Source organism: Natator depressus, chromosome 18 (assembly GCF_965152275.1).
Source record: "Natator depressus isolate rNatDep1 chromosome 18, rNatDep2.hap1, whole genome shotgun sequence".
Classification (NCBI taxonomy): domain Eukaryota; kingdom Metazoa; phylum Chordata; order Testudines; family Cheloniidae; genus Natator; species Natator depressus.
Genome location: NC_134251.1, coordinates 3,136,423 through 3,156,081, shown reverse-complemented (window position 1 = coordinate 3,156,081; position 19,659 = coordinate 3,136,423). Strand labels below are relative to the sequence as shown.

The 19,659-nt window shown below is 46.5% G+C and overlaps 1 protein-coding gene across 8 annotated transcripts in view; it reads right to left on the bottom strand.

Annotated features, from left to right (window-relative positions):
- Positions 1-19,659, bottom strand: part of CCDC30 (coiled-coil domain containing 30) — a 136,756-nt gene that overhangs the window by 94,548 nt on the left and 22,549 nt on the right. The window lies entirely within an intron of this gene.

Genomic DNA, 19,659 nt, shown 5'->3' with positions numbered 1-19,659 from the left:
GGGTTCCTGTACCAGCTGCTCCAAGAAGCAGTCATTTAAAGTATCAAGAAATTTTGTCTCTGCATTTTGTCCTGAGGTGACATGTACCCAGTCAATATGGGGATAATTGAAATCCCCCACTATTATTGAGTTCTTTATTTTGATAGCCTCTCTAATCTCCCTTAGCATTTCATCATCACTGTCATAAATATAAAGGGAAGGCTAACCACCTTTAAATCCCTCCTGGCCAGAGAAAAAAACCCTTTCACCTATAAAGGGTTAAGAAGCTAAAGATAACCTCGCTGGCACCTGACCAAAATGACCAATGAGGAGACAAGATACTTTCAAAGCTGGAGGGGTGGGGGGAAACAAAGGGTTCTCTCTGTCTGTGTGTTGGCTTTGCCGGGACCAGAGCAGGAATGCAGATCAGAACTCCTGTAAAGGGTTAATAACCAATCTAGTTAGATATGCGTTAGATTCTGTTTTGTTTAAATGGCTGATAAGATAAGTTGTGCTGAATGGAATATATATTCTGGTTTTTGTGTCTTTTTGTAACTTAAGGTTTTGCCTAGAGGGATTCTCTATGTTTTGAATCTGATTACCCTGTAAGGTATTTACCATCCTGATTTTACAGAGGTGATTCTTTTACTTTTTCTTCAATTAAAATTCTTCTTTTAAGAACCTGATTGCTTTTTCATTGTTCTTAAGATCCAAGGGTTTGGGTCTGTGTTCACCTGTGCCAATTGGTGAGGATTCTTATCAAGCCTGCCCCAGGAAAGGGGGTGTAGGGTTTGGGAGGATTTTGAGGGGAACGACATTTCCAAGTGGGCTCTTTCCCTGATATATATTTGTTAGACGCTTGGTGGTGGCAGCAATAAAGTCCAGTGGCAAACGGTAAAATAGTTTGTACCTTGGGGAAGTTTTAACCTAAGCTGGTAAAAATAAGCTTAGGGGGTTTTTCATGCAGGTCCCCACATCTGTACCTTAGAGTTCAGAGTGGGGAAGGAAACTGGACAGTCACTATCACTGTCCTGGTCAGGTGGTCGATAATAGATCCCTACAGTTATATTCTTATTAGAGCATGGAATTACAATCCATAGAGATTCTATGGAACATGTGGATTCATTTAAGATTTTTATTTCACTTGATTCTACATCTTCTTTCACATATAGTGCCACTCCCCGCCCCCCACGTACGACCTGTTCTGTCCTTCCGATATATTTTGTACCCCAGAATGATTGTGCCCCATTGATTGTCCTCACTCCACCAGGTTTCTGTGATGCCTATTATGTCAATATCCTCCTTTAACACAAGGCACTTTCCCCCATCTCTTAGTTTAAAAACTGCTCTGCAATCTTTTTAATGTTTAGTGCCAGCAGTCTGGATCCACTTTGGTTTAGGTGAAGCCCATCCTTCCTGTATAGGCTCCCCCGTCCCAAAAGTTTCCCCAGATCCTAATAAATCTAAACGCCTCCTCTCTACACCATTGTTCATCCACACATTGATACTCTGAAGCTCTGCCTGCCTACCTGGCCCCGCACGTGAAACTGGTAGCATTTTTGAGAATGCCACCATAGAGGTCCTGGACTGCAGTCTCTTTCCTAGCAGCCTAAATTTGGCATCCAGGACGTCTCTCCTACCCTTCCCTATTTCACTGGTACCTACATGTACCACGACCACCGGCTCCTCCCCAGCACTACACATAGCCTATCTAGATGCCTCAAGAAATCCGCAACCTTCGCACCAGGCAGGCAAGTCACCACTCAGTTCTCCCGGTCATCACTAACCCAGCTATCTGTGTTTCTAATGGTCGAATCTTCCATTACTAACACCTGCCTTTTCCTAATGACTGGAGTTCCCTCCCCCGGAGAGGTAACCTCAGTGCAAGAGGATACCCCAACATCATGTGGAAGGAGGGTCCCAACTATGGGAAGGTTTCCCTCTGTTCCCGTTGACTGCTCTCCTTCTCTGGGACTTTCATCCTCCTTAACAGCTTAGATTTGTCTGACCGGAGGTGGGACAAATCTACAGTGTCCCGGAAAGTCTCATCAACATACCTCTCTGCCTCCTTTAGCTCCTCCAGTTCTGCCACCCTGGTCTGCAAAGCCCGCACACTGTCTCTGAGGGCCAGGAGCTCCTTGCACCGAATGCACACATACGCCACCCGCCCACAGGGCAGGTAATCATACATACTACACTGAGTGCAATAAACAGGATAGCCCCCACTCGGCTGCTGGGCTTCTGCCTGCATTTTCTTCTACAGTTACCTAGGTTAATGATAGCGGTGGTTTTTAAATCAAGGAGTTTTGATTATAGTTTAAAGGTTTTAAAGAATGGCAAATGTACCTTGCCCCCTTCCCAACTCCCTCTCAAAACTCCCTGTTAGCGGTCCCCAGTCACAAAACTCCCTGGTCGCTTGCTCACTGCTTTATAAAGCCCTGGCCGTCTTGATAGTAAGGGGGCGGGGCTAAGGCTCAGCCAATGAACAGAGGCTTCTAGATTTCAAACCTTGTTTAGAAGCTTACACCTTCCAACTGCCGGCCATAGCACATGGTCCTTCAAACAAAACAGACAGACAGACGGACGGACAAACACAAGCTCAGCACACAGCACGTAACCCCCAAACACAAACACACACTACAGACAGCCACTTACCCCAAGGGTCCCATATTTGCTCCTCCTTCACCTGGAGACTCCCTTTCGAAAATCCCTGTTAGCGGCCCCGTTCTCTCAAATTTGGCCCGACTGCCCCTCATCATCACTGGGGGGTGGGAACTGGGCCAAATTTGAGTGAATCATGGTGGGACCTGGCATGCGGGGTTGCAGCACCCATTACAGATATGGCCCATTCTAATGCCACCCACCCAAATCCAGTGGTTGGTGGCCCCCCTGAGGTATGGGCCCAGTGCAAGTGCAACAAGTGCACATTGGTCAATCCAGACCTGCTGCTCCTGAATGGGTTAACAGTGCCTATTACTCTCCAATCAGTTCAGCTTCCTTCCTTTCTCAATATAGATCACTTCCACAAGGGACCGGAACCCAGCAGAATGCCAGGGAACTGGGACATTCTGAATTCAGGTCGGATGAGAGAATACAGCTAGAAACTTTTTCGAATGACAACGTTAACAAGATGCTCTCTGTTTTTGGACAGCTTGTTCACCACCTAAACAGAAGGAGATGGTCACTTTATCCAACAACAACTAAAACTCATTTGAAACACAGACCCAGCTGGAAGCTGGACGACTCCTAAGCAGACCAATTGGTTCTTGCAACTCAAGCAGTGGATAAAGCTCCCCACATACCCTCCGTTACAAAGACCCTGTTCCCCTAGAAACTTTTACTGATTCAGATACAGATTGGTAAGCACAGCATAACAGTTATCATGGGAATAAGCCTGCACATCCCATCTCCCCCATTATGCCCTGGGAAAACCAGCTAACTCAGGAGCTGTCTCCATCACATTGCTCATGGGGAGCAACCAAACAGGTGGGTGTCTGCTGCCTTCCTTTTGGCTCTCAAGTGCTGGGTTTGGAGTATTTAATGGGGATCACCATGGAGGAGCCTTGGCATAGCCACATGTAAGAAGACTGCACGAGGTGAATGGGGCTTCCACGTGAGCCTCTCCTCCCTTCTCCGCATCACTGTACAGTTCTGGAATGTTAGCAAGCAGGCGCCCTGCATGCTCCACAATGTCCCTTCCATCCAGAGTAGGGCCTGGCAGCCACCCAAAGCATGTGTGGGTGGGTGGTCCTTCATCTCCCAAATCCCTCCCCTAAATTGCTCTCCAGTGGTTGCACCTGCTGCCCAGCCAGCTAGTGGGAGAGTGAAGGTGTCCGAAATGCCAATAATGCACCTTCCTCCAGGGGGCCCTTGCAGGAGGTCCCGGCAGAGGCCAACAGCACAGTCACACTCATCCTTATGCTGTTCCTTGAGGGGCTAACCAGTAGGATGAAAATCTCCCTACAGAGTTCCCTCTTAATGACTATCAAGAACTGTTCTCCAAGTACCCTCTGCCTACCCCAATCCCAGACTGTGCTGCTCTTGCAGGATGATATAAATGGAAATGTCTGGCCATGTTGGCAGAGGTGAGAGGAGATAATGCTGCAGCTTGTCCTCCCCTCCACCTCGGAGGCATAGGGATGAGAAGGAGGCTGCCTGCAGGCAATTTAAAAATGTCGGGGTGAACAAAATGCATGTCCACAAGTCCACATGGGCGACAGGTTTTTATAATTTTTGGTGGTGCCCAGAACGGGTCCAGGCAGAGCCATCCCGTCCATAGGACGGACCAGGGCAACCGCTCTGAGCTCTGTGCTTTCGGGGCCCCGCGCTTCAGCGGGGTCCAGGGCAGCCTGCGGGGTTAGGAAGGAAGAATCCCATGCACCACTACAGCCTGAGGACTGACTGGCTATGCAGCAGTTCTGCAGAAAAGGACCTGGAGATTACAGTGGATGAGAAGCTGGATATGAGTCAGCAGTGTGCCCTTGTTGCCAAGAAGGCCACTGGCATATTGGGCTGTATTAGTAGGAGCATTGCCAGTAGATTGAGGGAATTGATTATTCCCCTCTATTCAACACTGATGAGGCCACACCTGGAGTATTGTGTCGAGTTTTGGTCCCCCCATTACAGAAAGGATGTGGACAAGTTGGAGAAAGTCCAGCGGAGGGCAACAAAAATGATTAGGGCGCTGGGGCACATGACTTAGAGGCAGAGGGAACTGGGGTTATTTAGTCTGCAGAAGAGACGAGTGAGGGGGGATTTGATAGCAGCCTTCAATTACCTGAAGGGGAGGGGGTTCCGAAGAGGATGGAGCTAGGGTGTTCTCAGTGGTGGCAGATGACAGAACAAGAAGCAATGGTCTCAACTTGCAGAGAGGGAGGTCTAGGTCGGATATTAGGAAACACTATTTCACTAGGAGGGTTCCCTAGGGAGGTGGTGGAATCTCCATCCTTAGAGGTTTTTAAGGCTCGGCTTGACAAAGCCTTGGTTGGGATGATTTAGTTGGTGTTGGTCCTGCTTTGAGCAGGGGATTGGACTAGATGACCTCCTGAGGTTTCTTCCAACCCTAATAGTCTATGATTCTATGAATACCAACCTCCATGCAACAATCTTAATGGGAAATGTCCTGTGTGATTTCAGCTAGATATCAGGCCTCCTATACTATGATTTGTTAGAGTGAATTAGACTCGACCACACCCATTACAAACAGCTGTCCAAAGGAAAATGGGACCTCATAATAACTAACCCAATAATAACAGACACTGCCAAGTGACGTTGCTGGTGGCGGTGGATGGTAAGCACCACAGACTTCTCTGTGGGAATACAGCCATAATAGCCACTGATCTGACTAGGGGACAGCATCTGAATTTCATAGCTGCAGTGTAAGAAGCAAAAGGGAGATACTCATGGACAACTGAGAACATTTTAAAAGCATATGGAGAATGTTTTCAGAGGTAACATATGCCTCTAAGGAAACCTGTGACTGGAAACAGACCCCGCAGTGGAACCTGTGTGCATACCACAAAAGAAAATTCCAGCAGCACTACATTATCCAGTATGCAAGGAGCTCAAAAGTCTGCAGAGCAGAGTTATCAGTCGTAGCACCTGTACAAGCCAGTACAGCCTGGGTAAACAGTATGGTGATGGTAAAGAAGGCATCAGGCAAATTGCGCATCTCCATAGACCCAAAACCAGGCTGTGACGTGGCATACTTGCCCCGCACTGGTAATGCAAGGGTTAACTCTACTATCTTGGCGGAGGAGGCTACGCCCCTGTGACCCTGCTGGGCATGTGCAGGCTGGAGACTAGATATAAAAGGGAGCAGCTTGGTTCATTCAGGGTGGACCACTGAAGAGGGAGGATGTATGCTGTGTGCTCTGGCCTGGGAACTGCGGAAGACCCAGATGGCAGAAGCCAGAGACACTGAGACTCCGTAGAATGTCCAAGGAGTGTTGGAGCTGCTGGGAGCCACACTGACCGAACAGCCCAGAAAACCTGGAGATGCTGTATCAGGAACAGGGTGGGAAGTAACTCAGGGGGACTAGTTATTGTGCCACGTGGGATCAGTGTGTTTTGGGCAGATTCCCCGCTGACCCAGTGGTGGACATACTTGCCACTGACAGGGCCCTGAACTGGGACCTGGTGGAGCAGGGAGGACCTGAGTTGGCCTCCCCTTCTGCCCCCCTGCCCTGGTGGTGGCCCATGCCCCTGACCAGCCACTAGGCCACACAGCCCTGCTGAACAGGGCAGCCCTATTGGCTCTAGCTGCTAGGCCAAGCTATCCCAAGACAAGAGATGGTTGTATAGACTCAGCCATGGGGTCATCATTACCCCCACCCCATCCCAAGAAGGGATGGGGCACACTTGCCCTGCAACACAGGCTCTGAAAAGATGTCACTCTCCCCTGGCCACACTTGATGACAACCTGCCAGAACTTGCCAACGCCAGAATTGTTAGTCTGTGATGTGAGGAATGGGTTTTGGCACATAAGTCTGGATAGAGTCCAGCATCCTGACAACCTCTGCAATGCCATCTGGTCACTAAAGATGGCTGCACATGCCAATGGACATAAACCCAGGACTTATAAGTTCCAGAGAAGAAAGTTTGCAGATGACACAAAAATTGAGGGAGTGGCAGATAATAAAGAACAGTCTGTGTTGCTTGGTAAACTGGACACAAGCAAATGATATGTGTTTTAATATGGCTAAATGTAAATCTATACATCTCTGAACAAAGAATGTAGGCCATACTTACACGATGGGGGACTCTATTCTGGGAAGTAGTGACTGAAAAAGTTTTGGGAGTCATGGTGGACAATCAACTGAACACGAGTTCCCAGTGTAACACTGTGACCAAAAGAGCTAATGCCATCCGAGGATGCTGTGATGGGAGTTGTATCCCACACATACCCTGAAGGGGTTAATGTGGGCATGAGGGGCCAGTTAGGGTACCTGGCTGCACCTGGAGGGAGAGCTGGGCTTAACTGAACAAGGGCTTTGCTGGGCCAGAATAGGCTGGATTAACAAGACAGGAAGTTTGCTGCAGAAGGAGGTTGCAGGGACAGAGAGTCTGCATTGAGGAGGAGGAGAAGAAAACCCAGGAGGGAGAATAAGCCCTGGGGTTCTAGCGCTGGAAGAAGGGACAACCCCACAGGAGTTGTGGGCAAAGGACATCTGAGAGGGCTAGGTAGGAAGAAGCCCAGGGAAACAGCAGCAAGCTAGGCTGCTTGTTATAGGGTCCCTGGGCTAGGAAGCCAGTGTAGAGGTATCATAAACATACAGATAAGGGTAGCATAAAATCCCTCTTTACCCTGTAAAGGGTTCATTTCTTTTACCTGTAAAGGGTTAAGAAGCTCAGATAACCTGATTGGCACCTGACCAAAAGGATCATTAAGGGGAGAAGATACTTTCAAATCTGTGGGGGAAGGTGTTTTGTCTGTGTCTCTCGGAGCCAGCCAGGAAACAGGGCAGGGAAAAATACCTCTCCCTAAGCTATATCTGAACTAAGTATCTAGTATTGCAGAAATAGTAAGTAATAGGAAAGAAATGCATTATGTTATCTTTTGTTTTAGCTTGTGAATTTTCCTATGGTAAGAGGGAGGTTTATCCCTGTTTTTGTAACTTTAAGTTTTGCCTGGAGGGGAAATCCTCTGTGGTTTTGAGTCTTTTGTTATTCTGTAAAGTACTTACCATCCTGATTTTACAGAGGTGATTCTTTTACCTTTTCTTTAATTAAAGTTCTGTTTCTTTTAAGAACCTGACTGATTTCTCTATTATCCTAAGACCCAGGGGTTTGGGTTGGTGATCACTTTGTAACCAATTGGTTAGGATATTATTCTCAAGCCTCACCAGAAAAGGGGGTGTAAGGGCTTGGGGGGATATTTTGGGGGAATAGGAACTCCAAGTGGTCCTGTCCCTGATTCTTTGTTAAATCACTTGGTGGTGGTAGCCTACCCTCCAAGGGCAAAGAGTTTGTGCCTTAGGGAAGTTTTAACCTAAGCTTGTAGAAATAAGCTTAGGAGGTCTTTCGTGCGGGTCCCCACATCTGTACTCTAGAGTTCAGAGTGGGAAGGGAACCCTGACAAGAGGGTAGGCCTGGGTTCCCCTACTAGCCACTCGGAAGTGGCACAGGAGCACTAGAGATGCAAACCAGACAGCTGGTCCAGAGAGACTTTGTTACCCTGGAAGAGGATGACTACAGTGACCTGGCCAGAGGGCTGAGTGATGAAGAGCACCCCGAGTACTGGAGAGAGGGGGGCCATGGTGCAGGGAAGAGGGCATCAGATCTGAGTGGAGCTAATCTCCAGATGCAGCCACAAGGAGGCGTCCCTAATGGTAAGTGAACCCTATCACAGATGCTTAAACAGGGATCTCAAGGACAAGTGGAGAGGTTATTTTATCTCTGTACTAGGCATTGGTACGACCACCACTGGAATACTGTGGCCAGTTCTGGCGCCCATAATTCAAGAAGGATTTTGATAAATTGGAGAGGGTTCAGAGAAGAGTCATAAGAATGACTGAAGGATTAGAAAATATGTCTTTTAGTGATTAAGCTCTTTGGTTTCGGAGTAGCAGCCGTGTTAGTCTGTATTTGCAAAAAGAAAAGGAGTACTAGTGGCACCTTAGAGACTAACTAATTTATTTGAGCATAAGCTTTCGTGAGTTACAGCTCACTTCATCGAATGCATTCAGTGGAAAATACAGTGAGGAGATTTATATACACACAGAACATGAAAAAATGGGTGTTTATCATGCACACTGTAAGGAGAGTGATCACTTAAGATGAGCTATTACCAGCAGGAGAGTGGGGGCGGGCGGGGGAGAACCTTTTGTAGTGATAGTCAAGGTGGGCCATTTCCAGCAGTTAACAAGAATGTCTGAGGAGCAGTCGGGGGTGGGAAAATAAACGTGGGGAAATAGTTTTACTTTGTGTAATGACACATCCACTCCCAGTCTCTATTCAAGCCTAAGTTAATTCTATCCAGTTTGCAAATTAATTCCAAATCTCTCGTTGGAGTCTGTTTTTGAAGTCTTTTTGTTGTAATATTGCGACCTTTAGGTCTGTAATCGAGTGACCAGAGAGATTGAAGTGTTCTCCAACTGGTTTATGAATGTTATAATTCTTGACATCTGATTTGTGTCCATTTATTCTTTTACGTAGAGACTGTCCAGTTTGACCAACGTACATGGTAGAGGGGCATTGCTGGCACATGATGGCATATATCACATTGGTAGATGTGCAGGTGAACGAGCCTCTGATAGTGTGGCTGATGTGATTAGGCCCTATGATGGTGTCCCCTGAATAGATATGTGGACACAGTTGGCAACGGACTTTGTTGCAAGGATAGGTTCCTGGGTTAGTGGTTCTGTTGTGTGGTGTGTGGTTGCTAGTGAGTATTTGCTTCAGGTTGGGGGGCTGTCTGTAGGCAAGGACTGACCTGTCTCCCAAGATTTGTGAGAGTGATGGGTCATCCTTCAGGATAGGTTGTAGATCCTTGATGATGCGTTGGAGAGGTTTTAGATGGGAGCTGAAGGTGATGGCTAGTGGTGTTCTGTTATTATCTTTGTTGGGCCCGTCCTGTAGTAGGTGACTTCTGGGTACTCTTCTGGCTCTTTCAATTTGTTTCTTCACTTCAGCAGGTGGGTATTGTAGTTGTAAGAATGCTTGATAGAGATCTTGTAGGTGTTTGTCTCTGTCTGAGGGGTTGGAGCAAATGCGGTTGTATCGCAGAGCTTGGCTGTAGACGATGGATCGTGTGGTGTGGTCAGGGTGAAAGCTGGAGGCATGTAGGTAGGAATAGCGGTCAGTACGTTTCCGGTATAGGGTGGTGTTTATGTGACCATAGCTTATTAGCACCGTAGTGTCCAGGGGTGTGTCTGTGCAGATTTGTTCTTGTGCACAAACATGATACAGTTCTGTGGTGACCGAGAATTCTATTTTTGACGTCTCCGACTCAAGGAATATTTCCAACACATCTCTGAACAACATACTAATCCACAGAGACCTTCCTACCAACACTACAAAAACAAGGATTCTAGGTAGACTCCTCCTGAAGGTCGAAACAACAGACTGGACTTCTACATAGAGTGCTTCCGCCGATGTGCATGGGCTGAAATTGTGGAAAAGCAGCAACACTTGCCCCATAACCACAGCCGTGCAGAACACAATGCCATCCACAGCCTCAGAAACAACTCTGACATCATAATCAAAAAGGCTGACAAAGGAGGTGCTGTCGTCATCATGAATAAGTCGGAATATGAACAAGAAGCTGCTCGGCAGCTCTCCAACACCACTTTCTACAAGCCATTATCCTCTGATCCCACTGAGGGTTACCAAGAGAAACTACAGCATTTGCTCAAGAAACTCCCTGAAAAAGCACAAGAACAAATCTGCAGAGACACACCCCTGGAACCCTGACCTGGGGCATTCTATCTGCTACCCAAGATCCATAAGCCTGGAAATCCTGGACGCCCCATCATCTCAGGCATTGGCACCCTGACAGCAGGATTGTCTGGCTATGTAGACTCCCTCCTCAGGCCCTACGCTACCAGCACTCCCAGCTATCTTCGAGACACCACTGACTTCCTGAGGAAACTACAATCCATTGGTGATCTTCCTGAAAACACCATCCTGGCCACTATGGATGTAGAAGCCCTCTACACCAACACGCCACACAAAGATGGACTACAAGCCGTCAGAAACACTATCCCTGATAATGTCACAGCAAACCTGGTGGTTGAACTTTGTGACTTTGTCCTCACCCATAACTATTTCACATTTGGGGACAATGTATACCTTCAAATCAGCGGCACTGCTATGAGTACCCGCATGGCCCCACAGTATGCCAACAGTTTTATGGCTGACTTAGAACAACGCTTCCTCAGCTCTCGTCCCCTAATGCCCCTACTCTACTTGCACTAAATTGATGACATCTTCATCATCTGGACCCATGGAAAAGAAGCCCTTGAGGAATTCCACCATGATTTCAACAATTTCCATACCACCATCAACCTCAGCCTGGACCAGTCCACACAAGAGATCCACTTCCTGGACACTACGGTGCTAATAAGCGATGGTCACATAAAGGACGACCCATCACTCTCACAAATCTTGGGAGACAGGTCAGTCCTTGCCTACAGACAGCCCCCCAACCTGAAGCAAATACTCACCAGCAACCACACACCACTAACCCAGGAACCTATGCTTGCAACAAAGCCCGTTGCCAACTGTGTCCACATATCTATTCAGGGGACACCATCATAGGGCCTAATCACATCAGCCACACTATCAGAGGCTCGTTCACCTGCACATCTACCAATGTGATATGCGCCATCATGTGCCAGCAATGCCCCTCTACCATGTACGTTGGTCAAACTGGACAGTCTCTACGTAAAAGAATAAATGGACACAAATCAGATGTCAAGAATTATAACATTCATAAACCAGTTGGAGAACACTTCAATCTCTCTGGTCACTCGATTACAGACCTAAAGGTCGCAATACTACAAGAAAAAGACTTCAAAAACAGACTCCAACGAGAGGCTGCTGAATTGGAATTAATTTGCAAACTGGATAAAATTAACTTAGGCTTGAACAGAGACTGGGAGTGGATGTGTCATTTCACAAAGTAAAACTATTTCCCCATGTTTATTTCCCCACCCCCGACTGCTCCTCAGACGTTCTTGTTAACTGCTGGAAACGGCCCACCTTGATTATCACTACAAAAGGTTCTCCCCCGCTTCCCCCCCAGCTCTCCTGCTGGTAATAGTTCATCTTAAGTGATCACTCTCCTTACAGTAAAAAGAAAAGGAGTACTTGGGGCACCTTAGAGACTAACCTATTTATTTGAGCATAAGCTTTCGTGAGCTACAGCTCACTTCAGCTCACGATAGCTTATGCTCAAATAAATTGGTTAGTCTCTAAGGTGCCACAAGTACTCCTTTTCTTTTTGCAAATACAGACTAACACGGCTGTTACTCTAAAACCTCTCCTTACAGTGTGCATGATAAACACCCATTTTCTCATGTTCTGTGTGTATATAATTCTCCTCACTGTATTTTCCACTGAATGCATCCGATGAAGTGAGCTGTAGCTCATGAAAGCTTATGCTCAAATAAATTGGTTAGTCTCTAAGGTGCCACTAGTACTCCTTCTCTTTAAGCTCTTTGGGTCTATCTATTTACCTTATCAAAGAGAAGGTTAAGAGGTGACATTACTAAAGTTTATAAATATTTAATAATGGGCTCTTCAGTCTAGCAGGGAAAGGCATCACATAATCCAGTGGCTATAAGCTGAAGCTACACAAATTCAGATGGGAAATAAGGTGTACATTTTTAACGGTGAGAGTAATTAACCACTGGAACAATTTACCAATGACTGTGGTGGATTCTCCATCACTGACAATTTTAAAATCAAGATTGCATGTTGTTCTAAAAGCTGCCCTAGAAATAATTCTGGAGAAGTTTTATGGCCTGTGTTATACAGGAGGTCAGACTAGATTATCTCACCCAAACGCTAGAAGGGCTGCTTGGGGTGAAAATAATTGCAGATATCCTCACTCTAGGTAAAGGGGGTAATGATAAAGAACCTGAAAAAGACCATGACAGAAAGCTACAAGCTTCTCTACAGCTTGGCCGGATGCTACAATCTAGTCTCACCATCTGCTAGGATAGGCCAGAGAATTCCACCCAGGGATTCTTGCACTGAATCCAGTAATGTGTGGGTGGGCTGGCACAGATCTTTATAAACAAACACCAACATCCGGATTTAAAGACTCTATAGGATGGAGAATTTACCATTTGTGTTCTGGTTGTTATTCATCCTCACTTCAAAATTTGCTTCTTATTTCCAGTTCAGGATAGAAAATGAGTGAGACACTCGGAGCATGGCAGTAGGACAGGAATTGAGGGTGGCTGTGGCTCTTACATACTGTCACACTAAGCCTTTAGATCTGCAGTAGGTCATGTATGCAGATCCACTAGTCATATCTCTTCAAATGGTCTTTGTCTCACCCCAGGGAGGTACAATTCTCGAAGGCGAGTCTTAGCAAGGGCCTCCTGTAAAGGACCAGGAAAAGCTAAGGCAACCTCCTATTTTGTTTGCTTATTTTTCTTTTGGTAAGTGGCATTTGACACAGAGCTCCATAAACTCAGTCTGGATACAATCCAGTATAACAATTTCATCCTAAGCCTGAAGGCCAAATCAACTGAATGTTTCCACTCCACATTCTGCTGCCTGGTCTATCTACCCCATCGATGGAAAACACCCTGTGGTTTCCTGTTTGTCTCCTCCCTTGATTTTAAATTGCAGATTGTACAATGAATATACTACGGTCAAATGTGGCTGTCTTGCCGTTTTCCTGCAAAAAGTGCAGCAAAATGCTTTTTTATTTATTTTGCTGTTTAAAATACACCTGGCCGCATTTTCTAGATGCACATCTAAGAAATATGACAATGCTAACGCTACAGATTCCCAAGAAATTATAAACTCTTCCTCCCCCAGTAGCAGTTTCTGTAATCAGGATGATCACATGAACACTCACCCCACCCAGAAACTGCATACACCCAACTGCTAGATTGAGCTTCATCTTCAAAGAATTCATATTTGACCTAGAATAGAAATGATTGTTCAGAGGGTATTAGTGGAAAATAGGGGGGAGGGGTGTACCTTTAAATTTAGGACCAAAAGAGACAGTGACACTTCAGCCAGGAAAGGACATATTAATCCCATATGAGATCTTCACACTTCTGTCTGGGACAAGGTCTCTCCGTGCTAATTCTAGGTTGAGCAAAGGATGATCTATAGCTAAGCTTTAGAGGGAGCCAAGGCATGGACCTGTGTCTATGCCAGGCTTTCAGCAAAAATATTTTGCACTGGCACTGACTCAGGTACAGGTCTGCTTTTGGGGGCAATAATGGGGGTGCTCTAGGTGGCCCACAGTGTTTTCAGCACTGCACTATCTAACCCTGCTTGGGTAAGAATGCCAGCATCTTGTCCACACTAGGGCCCCCACTGTTGCTATCACTGCCAGAACTACTCTAATTTTAGTATGAGGGGGGGCATTTTTCAGACTTAAAACTAGTGTCGACAGAGCTTCTCAGTTCAGGGAAGCTTCTGAAACCAAGCTTGTTTGTCCAGGAGAAGGGGGATGAATCCACATCCCAAAAGGAATGACCCCGTGACTGCCCCAGCCAGCACCTTGGAATACTATGGGGTAGCTCACACACAGCGGAGATGGCCACTGCACTGGGTAGACAAATAGACCATGGCAAGTCTGCCTGAAAACAGAGAGGCCACTGGGGCTTATGGATAAGAAATGCTATTGAGAGAGAGAAGGTGCAGAAATAATGAGGTGTTGGGGGTCTCTGTGCCCTTCACTTTCCTTTTCTCTGTCTCTTCCATCCCCCAAGGTCTCTACTTCCCTCCTTACCCTCCCATCCCCACCTCCCAGTCTCTACTTCCCTTTCCTTAGTCATCGCGCACAGTGTCCAGGCCACCAAGATGATCTCCCCTTTCATTGCACCCTACATAACCTCCCCCTTTGGTGTGCAATCTCTCCCACTCCTGCTGAACCCCATCTATTATGGGGGTTCACTTGCACCTTCCCCTGAAGCAACTGGTGGTAGTCACTGTCTCAGACAAGACACTGGGTTAGAGGGACCAGTGGCCTGAACCAGTCTGGCCATTCCTATGTTCCTACGGTATTTGTATATCAGACAGGCATTCCCCTAATAGCCCAGCTGCAGAGTAGCCCCAGCAGTACGATTTGGAGTAGCCCAGATCCAACTACTCATAAATAGCAGCCTCCAAACCTGGGGTGGAGAAATGGCTGCTCCTCTTTTATAAAAAGAGCAGGAGTACTTGGGGCACCTTAGAGACTAACAATATACTTTTTAGTTCATGTACTGGTGCCCAGTTACTATTTTTAGATTTTAAACTCTTTGGGGCAGGGACTGTGTTTTCTTTACCTTTGTACTGCACCTAGTGCAACAATAATACACATAACAGTAATCAGCAATGCATCCGATGAAGTGAGCTGTAGCTCACAAAAGCTCATGCTCAAATAAATTTGTTAGTCTCTAAGGTGCCACAAGTCCTCCTTTTCTTTTTAGTAATCAGCAATGTGATTGGCATTTTACAGTTACTGTTCTGTACATTTCTAAAGTAAAAATATAAAGCAACAGCTATTATTTACAGGGTTTGACATAGTGGAACAAGGTGTAATCACTTGAAATACTACATGCATACATTTGAAATGCATTCCCCCTCTCCCCCAAGAGAGAGGGCAATTAGGCAAAGGAATGATCTGCCTAGGCAGGTGGCTGGAGCAGGCCCTCTAGAAGCCTGCAAGGGGGACCTTGACAAAAAACTTGAGGGGCAAAGGAAACTTCTGCTCCTGAGGGGAGGCCTCTCCAAACCCATCAACTGTTATAGAAGGAATGACAAGTTAAATATTAGCAAGGTAGAGCAAACCAGGAATTTGGAAGCAATTTGCCCCGTGGAAACCAGGAAATCTGACTTGTAAGAAAATAACTCACCCAGACACACAGCTATTTTGGTTAGAAGCGTGAGTTTTTACTGATATAGTTATACAGGTATAAGCCCTAGTATGGATGAATTGTACTGCTATAAGGGTGCCATCTACAAGTGTAATTTATTTCCCTCCCCAAATGGCAATAAGCTATGCCAGTATAAGCACTTTTGTTCCAGTATAACTGAGCCCAGACTAGGAAGGGTGCTACACAACTGGCATGGTTAAACTGGCATGGGTAAATTGAACTGGGTATGCATAGGCAGGCTCCTAGGCTAGACCCCTCTACATCTTCTCATGTTCACTTTTTAGACAAACTGCGATGTGCTCCTAATGAGAGCAGTGGAAACACGATGCCATAGTTGTTTCTCATAAAAGCTGTTGGTACCCCAGCACACAAACAATCGATCTGCCCTACAAAAACACTGAGCCTACTAGAAGAGAGCTGTTGAAATGGATTGCAAACTGCCTCAAGGACAGGAAACTTCACTGTGGAGAGAGGCACTAAATGAGGTGCCCCCTAGGACCAATAACTGAGCACAAAGCCAGCAGTAGCTGGATCCTGAGGATAACATAAGCTATGCCACAGCTTTATTCCTGTGGTTATAAGGGCAGTTTAATAGACCACTAACTGAATCACTGTTTTACTCTATCGCTTTAGAACTTTTGATTGATTTTTGTACCTGCCTCAGTCTCTAGTGTAGCTATTTTTCATTTATTGGGATTTTCTTATGTAACCCTTCTGCCCGTCAGAGTTGGGAGCAACAAGGGCCGGGTTCAATATCTAGGGGATCCATTCCAATAACACAATGCAAAACTGGCTCGAGCCCCCACCCAGTGACCTGGGACAAATATATACCACCCCCGCTGGGCGCCTCCAAGAGGCAATACTTCCCCTCTCGCAAGCACAGAGTCTGAGTGTGGCAAAAAGCCTTTTAATAACAGAGAGAAACAATGTGGCATTATGTTGGGGAAACACCACCAATAGGATTCACAACACAACCCATGAGCGAAAACCCACCCCAAGCAAATTGGGTCGTGTCCTTTCCCTTTGGTTCTTGAGTCCAGCAACCCCAAATCACCCAAAGTCCCGAAAGTCCAATGACCCAAAAGTCTCTGTCCCTGGTCAGGGCATCCCCAGAGTTTGAAAGTTTATCTGCAGAGCTTTACCTCCCAACCTGGGCGGAGATCGGGGGGGAGAGGGGGGAGAGAGGTAAGGGGCACCTTACATGATCTGAAGCTGACTGCCCCACAGCTCCATAGGGCTCCACTCCACCAGCTCCACATCCCACAAGCAGCTCCACCAGCCCGTCCACACACTGCTCTACATCCCACAAGCAGCTCCCACCATCCCACAAATTGCTCCACAACATATCTTCAGGCTCCCCCACTACTTAACACAACACTCAGTGATTTCAGCTCTTTGGTGAATTCAGCTTGTAGTAGGGGAGCCTCAGTACTGGTGCACTATTAGCCCAAAGTGAGCTCAGCAGCCTGTAACTAGACTCCTAATAGAATTAAAATTAGCTATGATATTCCACAGTGGAGAAAGAAGGAAGTGCAATTAGCATGTGAGGCCTATACCACCAAGTATTAATACTTATCCCCAATCTCTCTCAATTCACAGAGTTTTGAAACCCACAACCCTTGCCTAGCGAGTGCTACTTTGTTGATGGTGAGTCCCTCCATCATAACAAAAGGCCAAGTACAGTTCCAAGCACAGTTCCCATAATCAGGGTAATAATTTATTCTTTCTGCCCCAATAACAGAGACACTGGGGATCCCACAGCAGCCAAAGTGACCATTTGGGCAGCTATGGCCTCATTCTAGGCAGGGTGGGTGTCCCTATGCAAATGAGATCGGCCCCTGAAGTTCTTTTCCACAACTTGCCACACCTCACCACCAGGTGTCAGGGTGGAGCTCATCCTGACTCTGCTTACACTTACAAGACCTGTTTTCTTCTCTATACATTTCTCTTCTTCACACAGGAGTCCAAGTTTCTGCTGTATCACATAGACCCTACATTTTCACCAGTGAGTGATATCACCTGGTAAATACATTGTTAGAGGACCATTATACTTGCTTTGTACAATGTTCTACTCACCCAAAACCTTAATAACCAAAGAAATCCAAAGTTAGGGCATAACTATCAAACATTCCATACCACCTGCCCATCTTGTACAATACTGTCACTGACACAGTACTTTCCCTTACACTTCCACTATGCACTCACACTATACTGCAAAACCTTAACACTCACAGCAGCAACAGGGTCAGTGATATGGTGAGCAAAGACCCAACTGTTTGTGACAAGAGTATAAGCCCTCAGTGTTCCCCTAACTTGCACCCTGACTGCCATGTCCCCTCTGGACATTGTGACAGCCAGAGAATAACCAAAGTATAGTAATACAGGAATGCCACAATACATCCCTAGAATACCTCCTGGTATCAGGGGCTTCTGCAGGGTTGGGGTGCAGAGACACTGGCTAGCTCTGTGACTGCCAAAGAGGACCCCCTATGCTAGGGTTATGCCCAGGGCAGTGTGGGCAGGATCCTTATGGATGTTTTGTGGCCACCAATGAAGTGAGACCATTGTCCTGGGTGATGGGAACGTCCATTCTGATTCTTGCAAGTTAACTCGGCATCTCAAGACTTGTCTGCTTAGTGGTGCACTCCATGTGTTTATTGGCCCAGTATACAGAGGTGGGTGTACTCTGGATCATACTTATGGGCTGGGATTGGACCTTGTCATGGTCAGCACACCATCTCCTCTGTGCACAGATTTGGTCTTACCCAACTCCTCTCAAAGCAGAACTGATTGCCTTGCTCTGCTCTCAGACTGTCTAGGAATACTCTGGTTTCAGAATTCTCTGCAGGAAAATACTGCAGCTGATCTACCAGGCCATTGTGGTCATCATTTTATCATTGGCCATCACAGGTCCCATGTTCACAGCATCTTTGGGTACAGCTGACAAACAGAGAGACCTGCACTCGTCAGGAGAAGCATTGCTTAGTTTAGCTGGTTGTGGCAAAGACTTTTTGCAGTATATGTCATGGCTAAGGTGAAGGCCAAGCTGTCTTCTTAGGTGATGTCTACACTACAGCCTAAGTTGGCAAAACTTACGTCACTCAGGGGTGTGAATATTCCAACCCCAGAGCAACATAAGTGTTTGAGTGGACAGCGCTATGTCGACAGGAGACATAACTTATGCTGCTCGTGGAGGTGCGTTTTTTATTCTGACGGGACAGCTTTCTCCTGTCGGCACAGAGCGTCTTCACCAGATGTGCTCCAGCAGTGCAGCTGTACCGCAGCAGCGCTGTACGTATAGACATGGCCTTAGTTAGAATATCTATACAGCGTAGACCAGTGGAACTGTCTCATTCTAACCATTGCCCTGTCTTGGGCCTTCCATTTGGTGAAGGAGAGAGGAAAAAGTTGTGCAGAAGTAGCTCTACGACTGTCTGGAAGCTTTTAATATACTTGACTGATCTGTGGTCTGGTTACAGTCTGTGGGAGCCAGGCATACTGTGTGGAGGATGCTGGAGCTTGGAACTCTTGTTGGAGCTCCAGAGAACGGAGTCAGGATCATCCATTTGCTCCAGCTGTTGCTGGAGGAAACTAGATGGTAAAGCAGTGTTTATAGGAATGGGGTGGGAATGGCGGTTGTAGCAAGCTGGCATTGTTTTGTGGATTGGTCTAGATACTGACAATTACTGGCAGTATGTGGACAACATTGATTTTAATTATGTTTTACTGATGTCAATGCAGGCTTAGACAGTGAGTGCATGTTATCAATAAATATCCCAGGAGCTGCAGCAACTGCTTTAGTTAAGATTGCATAATAGTTTCCATACATAAGAATTATCTGCATAACAGTGACATCGCAGCCCAAGCCGCTGATAACACTCTCCCAAAAAGAAATATATAGAAACTAGGTAAAACTGAAGTTTAACTGGAACCCACACAGATTTCTGGGGAATTCTGCACATAAACCAGCAAGCCTGCCCTCCCCCCCCCTCCCCCCACAAAATTAACCCACTGATAGAAGCTTGGCTCACTCTGTTGGTTACACAAATGGCTTCCTACTCACAGCCTAATACTAACACCCTTGGAAATCTTAAAAAGCAAGAAAGCCATCCGTTCAGATGATGGA